A 10,784-nucleotide genomic window follows, 5' to 3' on the forward strand; every position below is an offset into this window, starting at 1 on the left:
CATTGGCCAGGCTGGTCTCAAACTCCTGGTCTCAAGTGATCAACCTGCCTTGGCCTCTCAAAGTGCTGGGATTACAGGCATGAGCCCTTGAGCCCAGCATAGATGTCATTGAAATTCAAGGGGGGGAATCGTTTGGAATGATCACAGCGACTGGTCCAGAGATGACTAACAGCTTAAAATGACCCCACCTGAAACAGCGGCGATCAGTGGAATGTCCAAGTATACATATATATATATTTTTTAATGAAGCTATTTTGGACCAGAAACCCTAAGAATGTTTAGTCTGGAGTTCCATAATTATAAAAAAATCTTCTGAAGTTAATCATCATTTTTATCTGAAACCATACTCTAACTCAGTAACTCTTTCTCGTGGTTTACTTTCTCTTGAGCTACAAGCATCCATTTGTCCCCTACCAAAGGGACTAGACTTTCATGATGGATAAAAGGATGCTAGTGCCAGGTAGGTTCTGCTTCTAAATTTTGGTTTAAAAAATGAAATATCTCCTTTTAGATATTCTAAAAAGTCATCTCCCCTAAAATCATGAAGCCTGGTTTATAAACTTTATAGAAGAAACTAGGTCTTTGAGGCTATTAGTGTATTAAAAAGTATGGTAAACCAGCTGGGCACAGTGGCTCACGCCTGGAATCCCAGCACTTTGGGAGGCCAAGGCAGGTGGATTACTTGAGGTCAGGAGTTTGAGACAAGGCTGGCCAACATGGTGAAACCCCATCTCTACTAAAAATACAAAAATTAGCCAAGCTTGGTGGCATGCTCCTGTAATCCCAGCTACTCGGGAGGCTGAGGCACGAGAAAGGCTTAAACCGGGAGGCAGAGGTTGCAGTGAGCAGAGATCCCATCACCACACTCCAGGTCGGTCAACAGAGCAGGATTCTGTCTCAGGAAAAAAAAGAAAAAGGTAAACGAACATTGCCTTAAACAAACATTGTATCTAATAAGATTTTACAAGTTGCACATTATCAACACATTCTAGTTAAATACTTAAAAATTACTTCACAATTAACCCTATGGATTTTTAAAAGAAGGAAAGCTTAGACACAAACTCAGGAGCCAGATTGTTTTCCAACCCTTGGGCCTGCCACTTACTGAGTGTACCAGCCTCCCTCGGAGTCACTATTCCTCATGGAATCTGAATAGTAAGTGTACACTTGACAGAACATACAGAGTGGTAATGTGGAACAAAAAAATAGAATATTTAAAGGACTTATCTAACAGTAAGAAAAAAAATAAGTACACTTAAAAGTGTTTTTATTTTCTTATTTGCAAAACACCCCTTATGTGGTAAGGTCTAACAATATGCTATACATGTAAAAGTTTTACAGAAAATTACTGTAGCTTTGGATAATTTAATATATAACTCAAATACTTGAGATGGCATAATTCGATTTTATGTCAGTAATATAGAGTGAGACTAATCAAGATAGCAAGATTATGTTGCAAAACTAAAATGAGGAAATTGAGAGGATTTCTCAGGCTTCTGTGAGTCACTGCCTGGGTTGTATTAATAGTTTCATTGTGCTAGGTGCAGTGGCTCACGCCTGTAATCTCAGCACTTTGGGAGGCCGAGGCGGGCGGATCACCTGAGGTCAGGAGTTCAAGACCAGCCTGGCCAACGTGGTGAAACCCCGTCTCTACTAAAAATACAACAATTAGCTGGGCGTGGTGGCAGGCGCCTGTAATCCCAGCTACTCGGGAGGCTGAGGCAGAAGAATCGCTTGAACCCGGGAAGCGGAGGTTGCAGTGAGCCGAGATTGCGCCATTGCACTCCAGCGTGGGCGACAGTAACGAAACTTCGTCTCAAAAACAAAACAAAACAAAACAAAAAAACAAAAAAAGTTTCATTGTTTCACCTCCACACAGCTCTGTCTGCATTTTGAGCAATGGCCACCAGAGGGCAGGAAGAACCAATCTATAAAGTGCACAAGGGTTTCACCGACTTTGAAGTCCTATGTTAGAAGGAAAGTTGTCCACTAATATGTAGGAACTACTAACGGCCACCAGAGGGCAGGAAGAACCAATCTATAAAGTGCACAAGGGTTTCACCGACTTTGAAGTCCTATGTTAGAAGGAAAGTTGTCCACTAGTATGTAGGAACTATTTTTAATTATACCATTATTTTCCCTCAATTTTATTTATAAATCAGTCAATTCATCTTGAATTGATTAAATCAATTTACAAAATATTTCCAAAGCTCAAGTTAAGTACATCCTAATCAACTTGATTTACAATTTGTGAATTTTCTCTGAATCAATCTATAAATAAACAATAATAAGATAATTATTTAGAAAATGAGGCTGATAAAAATATGTTGGCTTTACATTTTTTGCCTGTGCAAGTAAATATAAAAATGTCTTTTCTCACATTGCTTCCATTTATAAACTTTTTAAAAATCATAAATTAAGACATGTATGTTGTAAAAATCTCACAACATCCAGCATTTTAAAAATTGTCAGAGGGGCCAGATTACTGCTCCCTCCCATAGGTAATCACTGTTACATTTCTCACTTACTGCAAAATTGTCTATGCATATGGAGCACATATATGGATAGATAGATGGGGTGTGTGTGTGTATATGAATGTGTATGTGTCTGTGGGGGGAGTGTGTCTATGTGGGTACATGTATGTGTGTCTATTTGTGTTTATTTGTGTCTCTGTGTATGTGTATGCATATTACATATGTGTATGCACGTGTGTGTATACAGTATGTGTGTGTGTCTGTGTACTTGTGTCTGTGTATTTGTGTGTCTGTGAGTACATCTTTGTGTGTATGTCTATGTGCCCGTGTCTGTGTATTTGTATGTATGTATGTGTGTATTTGCATATGTGCATGTTTGTATATGTATGCATATGTGTATATGTGTATGTATGTATGTACAGTATATTATGTATTTGAATGTATGTATCATATTTATCAAATTCCACGTTGTATTAACTGTTCTCAAACTGCTATAAGTGACTACCTGAAACTGGGTCATTTATGAAGAAAAGAGGTTTAATTGACTCGCAGTTCCGCATGGGTGGGGAGGCCTCAGGAAACTTACAACCTTGGCAGAAAGCAAAGGGAAAGCCAGCACATCTTAACATGGCAGATCAGGAGAGAGAGAGAGGGAAGCGGGTACTGCCACACACTTTTAAACCATCAGATCTCATGAGAACTCACTATCATGAGAACAGCAAGGGGGAATCTGCCCCCATGATGCAATCACCTTCCACCTGGTCCCTCCCACAACATTGGGAATTACAAGTCAACGTGAGATTTGGGTAGAGACATAAAGCCAAACCATATCATACGTCTTGCTTTTTCACTGAATGTGGGACCTTGGACACTTTCCCTGTCAGCATGTGTGGCTGCACCACATGGATTTCAGTAGTGGCAGAATATTCCCTTCTATAGATTCCACAATTCATCCAATCAGTCTTTATTCTTCCAATTTAAGGCAAAACAAATTCCAATATAAAAACTTAAGGCCGGGCGCAGTGGCTTACACCTGTAATCCCAACACTTTGGGAGGCCAAGGCAGGCGGATCATGAGGTCAGGAGATCGAGACCATCTTGGCTAACACGGTGAAACCCCATCTCTACTAAAAATACAAAAAATTAGCTGGGCGTGGTGGCAGGCACCTGTAGTCCCAGCTACTCGGGAGGCTGAGGCAGGAGAAAGGCGTGAACCTGGCAAGCGGAGCTTTCAGTGAGCCGAGATCACGCCACTGCACTCCAGCCTGGGCGACAGAGCAAGACTCCATCTCAAACAAAACAAAACAAAACAAAACAAAACAGAACAAAACAAAACAAAACTTAAATTAATATTAAAAATAATTGTTGTTTCCTTCCAGTGGACTTAATTCCAACCAGGCTGGTGAAGAAGCCAGTTGGATCGCCAGTCCCTGCTGAAGGTGGATGGCCCCTGCTCTTGTCTCCCAGTTATCAGGCTCTGGCTGCTTCTGGGCCAGAGGAACAGGGCATCCTCCTTGAGGCTGTGAGTCATCCCTCTGAGTGCCTCACACCAAGGGATGAAGCAGCAGCCATTCGGCCAGAGAGCAGTCACTCACCCACCCTTGGGTCCAGGAGAGGCATTGCAGGCTCTACCCTCAGATCTTTCTTTCCGAAGCTCCTTCTCTTCACCCTGTATCCAGGGCACTTGGCCTAAAGAGCCTTTGTCTTCTGGAAGCTTCTGCTGCCTTCCCTGCCCAGATCCCTCAGACAAGGAGCTGTAAGGCCCAACTCCAGCAGGAAATAAAGGAAGAGGGAAGAAGGAGAAGCAGAGAGAGGAGAGATGCATAATTTAATACCTCCAGAAGCAACCTTGCTACAGACAATCGTTTGTTTCTATTTTTTTTCTCTGTGTCACACAGTGCTATAATGCAGAGGAACTGCTGCTTTGAAGGGTACATGCCTGCACAGTCTGAGATTGACAAGTTGCTGTCCCCCGTGTGTCCCCATCGATGAGAACCACATTTATGGTTCTTGTGGTTGCTTGGACAGTCTTTATTTTCATCATGAGACAAAGATAAGACAGACATTTCCAGTGAAAGTCTAACAACAGTTAAGTTGTGGTAAAAGATAGGATAGTTGGCGTTGGGCAACCTCAGTGAAAAAGAGCTCCTTATAATATCATAATCTTGTCCTCAGAAACTCGTGGACTATTATTTGTGGCTGCCTTTTTATCCTTTACTTTAGCAACTTACCGGTTGCTTTTTGTGTATGTGGGGCCAGTTTATGTGAGATTTGAAGAAGGAATTTTCTGTTATTGGGAATGTCTAATGAGCACTTACAAGCAGAATTTCCTCCTGATTTTTTTCCTCTGCACTCTGAATACTGGAAAGTGTTTTGAGGGCCTTCTGACAGTACACCACAGTGATTTTTTTTGTTATAATCCATTTATGATTAAAAAACATGATGCTTTTTGTTTTTGAGATAGAGTCTTGCTCTGTTACCCAGGCCAGAGTACAGTGGCACGATCTTGGCTCACTGCAACCTCTGCCTCCCAAGTTCAAGCAATTCTCCTGCCTCAGCCTCCTGAGTAGCTGAGATGACAGGCGTGCACAACCACACCTGGCTAATTTTTGTATTTTTAGTAGAGACAAGGTTTCACCATGTTGGTTAGGCTGGTCTCGAACTCCTGACCTTGTGATCCACCCGCCTCAGCCTTCCAAAGTGCTGGGATTACAGGCGTGAGCCACCGCACCTGGCCACATGATGCTTTTTTTTGGTTGCTCACATGACAAGCTATTATTTTTGTGTCACTTTAAATAGAACTTAAGGTATAGACTTCATGCATTCCTTCTTGAGCCCTCTTCCATTACAGCAGTTAAATTTTGTCCAGATTCTGTAAACTAGTATTGCTGCCTGAGTGGCCATGGTATTTCCTTTGAGCTGAACTTGGCCGTTTTAGCTTCTTATTAGACAAAACAGTATACTGGGAGTCCTGGTGAATAATCAAACAAATGGAATTTCTTGTCCACAAAGATCTAGCACAGTGGTTCAGTGCAGAGGCCGATGCTTCCCTACTTGATCTTGTCGTCACTGGCTCAGCCAAATGCTATTTCTCAAAGGTCATAAATCTCACATCTTCTTTGTGGAGTCTTTCCCCTTTTTGTACATTTATAATCCTTGGCCTGTAAGTAGTCTATTCACTTCTAAAGCTGTTGACTTGGCAAGACAACAACTGCATCGTTCACACAAGCAAATCTGCTCTTGGAGGACATAAAGAGGTTTATTTTGGCTTAGATGACTCTGATTGGTCATCTCCATTGAAACCTTGGCAGAAGATAAGTCCCTTGGCTACTGGGGAGAAAAGTCAAGTAAACCTTTAGTGCCAGGAATGGTGTTTGTAAAGATTCGGCATGAAGTGATACATTTCATCCTTGGGCTTCTTACTGGCTTCAACCCAAACAGAATCACTTAGTGCTGTTCCCTGGGTTAATGATGTTATTAGAACAATCAATTGACTCGAAGCAAGAACTGAAAGGCTGAGTGCTTTGTTGTGAGGTGTGCAAAAATTCAAGTCTATCAAAACAGGCTTAGCAGAGCTGCCACCAGCAGGACAGCTTTTAGCTTTTGTTTGCTGCTTCTTTGATCCTTCATGGGCAGCTGGCATTTCTGTTGCTGGTTTCTACTCCGTCAACCCTAGTGGACCCTACGTTTTCTCCCCTAAGTGTGCTTATCTGTCCAGCTGCAAAAAAAACAAAAGGTGTGCTGTTGTTTCTGCACTTCTCCCTGTTCTCATCTCTCAACATCATATGTGTGCAGAGAAATCACACTTGTTGCTCTGTTGTCTCAAAAGGTCTAGCCCTGAGTTTTATGAGGTGATGATGAAGGTTGTGTGAAGCTGTGTCAAACACTGAGAAACATACACACAGGCTGTAGCAGATGTGTGTTATTCTCTCAATGCATGCACCGGTGATGGGGATTTAGAATGAGCCACTGTGCAAAGATGCCCCAGAGAGACTATTCCCTATACATTATTATTCAGTGTAAGATATCCAATAAAGCAACTAGATAAAGAAATGCCTATATCTAAACCTAAAATATTCACTCACTCCCAGCGTTAACTTCCCTCGTCCTTGAGAACAGGCCATCCATGGAGCTACCAAAATGCACTTTTAAAAAGTGTGTTCATGCTGCACTTCATATTCATGCTCCTTTTTCCCTTGACAATGTGTTATATGTTGAGAATCTTTAAATAAAACTGCTCAACCACCAAAGAATTATTTCTCCTCATTTGTATTCATCAGTACTTCTTATCTTGAAGGCTAATTTCAATGATCATTTATCCCTCACAACTTCATACAATTTCTTCCTTTTAGAGTCCCACTGAATATCATTTATATTTATCCCATGCTATTTTTTTATTCTAGTTTATATTATTACTTGTGAACTTTCCTAATCTCCTCTCCCAAACACACAAACCCTTTAGCTACTTCCATGGGAAGCTCTGTTATCTATTACTCTTCACACCCCCAGCCATGGGATACGCAGGAGACACTAATGAATCTAGTATATCACACAGGAAGCAGATCACCAGGACGACAATTACAATCAGCAAATCCCAGTATCCACTAAAGACAGTGACAAGGGTAAAAAGACAATAGCTGAGAAGGAGGTAATAAGTGTTCATGAAGAATTTCTTAAGCCTCAGCATCTTAGCAGCTATAGCAGAATGCCATAACAAAGACAAAAGTATTTTGAGTGTGAAGTTATACCTTAACATACAAATGCATCTGTCAATGAGGCCATTAGAAATCTTCTAGACCAAAGGTCCCAAACACCCACCATAACTTTCTGATTCAATAGGGCACATATGGGGAAACTGTACTGTTAAAAAGCACTCCTACCAGGAAAAGGCAAAAAATGTCCCCTCACCACTCCTTCTCAACACTGTACTGGACATCCTAACTAATATAATAAGACAAAAAAAGGAACTAAAAGGTATACAGGCTGGGTGCAGTGGCTCATGCCTGTAATCCCAGCACTTTGGGAGGCCAAGGAGGGTGGATCATGAGGTCAGGAGTTTGAGACCAGCCTGACCAACAAGGTGAAACCCCATCTCTACTAAAAACATAAAAATTAGCCAGGCATGGTGATGCATGCCTGTAATCCCAGCAACTCATGAGGCTGAGGCAGGAGAATCACTTGAACCCAGGAGGCAGAGGTTGCCGTGAGCCGAGATCCTGCCACTGCACTCCAGCCTGGGTGACAGAGTGAGACTCTGTCTCAAAAAAAAAAAAAAAAAAAAAGGATATACAGTTTGGGAAGAAAAAAATTAAACTGTCTTTGTTCACAGGTGACATTATTTGCTATCTTAATTTCCAAAGAATTGATGAAAAGCTTCTGAAACTACTAAGCAATTGTAGCAAGGTTGCAGAAGACAAGATTAATATACAAAAATCAACTACTTTCTTATATACCAGAATTCAACAAGTGGTATAAGTGGTATTTGAAATCAGAAGCACAGTACCATTTACATTAGCACCCCCCAAAATGAAATACTTCTGTATAAATCTAACAAAATATGTATGAGTCCTATATAGGAAAACTACAAAACTCTGATGAAAGATGTAAAAATAAATAAATAAATCGAGTGATATTGCATGTTCATGAATACAAGGACTCAACATTGTCAAGACATCAGCTCTCCCCAAATTGATCTAAACATTCAATGTAATCCCATCAAAATTTTACTAAATTATTTTGTGGATATTTTGTGGACAAACTGAATCTATAGTTCATATGAAGAAGCAAAAGACACAGAATAGATAACTCAATATTGAAGGAAAAGAACAAAGTTAGAGGACTCACACTGCCTGACCTCAAGACTTACAAGAAATCTACTACAGTAATCAAGACAGTGTGGTATTTATGAAACAGGCAAATGGATCAATGGAACAAAATAGCACAGAAATAGATCACCACAAATATAGTAAGCTGATGTTTGACAAAGGAGCAAAGGCAATACCCTGGAGAACATTCAGTCTTTTCAACAAATGATGTTGGACATCCACATGCAAAAAAATAAATCCAGACACAGATCTCACACTCTTCATTAAAATTAACTCAAAGTGGATCAAAGGCCTAAATGTAAAACACAACACTATGAAACTTCTAGAAAATAAGAGAAAATCTAGATGATCTTGGGTTTAGTGATTTTTTTTATTTTCATTTTTTATATTGATTACTGTGTTCCAGGATATTCTAATTTACTAATTTTTATTTTTTTTCTGTCTAGTCTCTGATTTTTTAATTTTTATTTTTATTTCAATTGTTTTGGGACGACAAGTAGTGTTTGGTTGCATGGAAAAGTTATTTAGTGGTGATTTCTGATATTCTGGTGCACCCCTCACCAGAGTAGTGTACATTGCGCCCAGTGTGTAGTCTTTTATCTCTCACTTCCCTCCCATCCTTCCCCGAGTCCCCGAAGTCCATTATATCATTCTTATGCCTTTGCAATGACTTTTAAAATACAACATCAAAGGGATGAGCCATGAAGGAAATAATTGATAAGCTGACTTCATTAAAATAAATTTTTTTTTATTTTGCTAAAGACAATGTCAAGGAAATGAAACGACAAGTTACAGACAGACTGGGAGAAAATATTTACAAAGACACATCTAATAAAGGACTCTTATCCAAAATACACAAAGAACTCTTAAAATCCAACAATAAGAAAATGAACGACCCAAATAAAAAATGGGCAAAAGACCTGAAAACACACCTTATCAAAGATATACAGATAGCAAAGAAGCAGAGTAAAAGATGCTCAACGTCATAGACTTATGGAATTTCTGTTAAAACAATGAAATAGCATGACACACGATTGCAATGCAGTAGAGCTTCCCCCAGGAAAACTGTTCCCAGACTTGTGCAGGGCTGGTTCCCTCACTCTTTGCCTTTCTGTTTGCAGCCACTTCATTGAGGTGTTGAGGATTCCCTCACTCTGTCCCTTCCGCCTCTCACCACAAGCACCTGCTTTATTTTACTAGAGCACCTGCTCTTTTTTTTCTCATGCATTTGCTTTTATGCTCTGTCCATCCACTCCTACAGATGGTGAGCTCCTGAGGGCAAGGCCCATGCAGGTCATTTTCAGCACTGCACCCTGGCCTAACTTGCCCCTTGCACAGGTGAGTGCTCGAGGCACAGTTTCTGAATGAATAAATGAGAGTATCGAAGATCCCCCTTCCCACCTGTGAGGAGCTCACATTGTGGAGATGGATGCTCACAGGAGATGCAAGTTGGGTGGGAGGCAGGGGGACACCCAGAATGACCCTGGGAGTTTCTCTGGCTGCAGCTGCCCCTCTGAGCACAATGGGCACCGCCTCCCCTGATGGCCAGCACTAGCACTGCAGACCTAGGCGAGGAACCTAGAAACAAAGCCCTCATCTGAGCGTGGGTGTCCTCAAGGCAGTAGGACTCCCAGGGCTGAGGGGGGAAATGAAGGGGTAGCTGTAAGCTCCAGGAGAGATAAGACGGACGTCGGAAGGCTCCCTTGACCCCTCTTTCCCTCCACTGGCCCTGGGGGAGCCCAGTCCACTCATAAGGGGGGTGTCCAGTCCACCCCATCCACTTCCAAACGGGGGCCCGAGGCTGCAAGCAAGGACGCTCCCCTCCACATGCAGGGCTCTGCCTCCCCTGCACCACCCAGGACCCCCGCTGTCCTGCAAGCCCCAGCTGCTCTGGGCCGGAAAGGACCCCAGGGAGTGGAAGGCATTTTCCAAGGGCACAGTGGGTCCCTGACGGGGAACCAAGGCCAGGCACGCTTCTCCCAGACTGGGGGCCTCGGGGCACCTGACAATGGCCATCCTTGGTACAAGACAGCAGGGACCCGCTCCCGCACACCCTGTGCCCCAGGGGACGCAGGACTCTGCACCCTGACCCTAGAGCTTGCCCTAAGATGGCCCGGCCATGGTGAGGCCCTGGAACAGTGAGGACTCTCTGCCCATCCACCTAGCACCTCTGCCCTACCCTCAGTCGCGTGTGCACCCGGTGCAAGGGAGAAGGCAACTAGGAGGTCACGCCTAAGGGGGCGTGAGCGGCAATGCCAGCCAATTGGAAAACCTTCCCCGCGCCTGCGTGGCTCTGCAAGCCAATCGAAAACTCCGTCGTCCATGCCGCCAGCCAATCAGGATGTCCAGAGCGCGGCGCTTCCAGCCATTTGGGACTCCAGCTGGCGCTGCGCCTCCAGCCAATCGGGGTGCCCGTCCTTGATACAACCAGCCAGTCAGTGCCCGGCGCGCGACACCAGCAGCCAGTCAGGAAGCCCGGCGTTCA

The sequence above is a fragment of the Pongo pygmaeus genome, chromosome 8 (assembly GCF_028885625.2).
Source record: "Pongo pygmaeus isolate AG05252 chromosome 8, NHGRI_mPonPyg2-v2.0_pri, whole genome shotgun sequence".
NCBI classification, from domain to species: domain Eukaryota; kingdom Metazoa; phylum Chordata; class Mammalia; order Primates; family Hominidae; genus Pongo; species Pongo pygmaeus.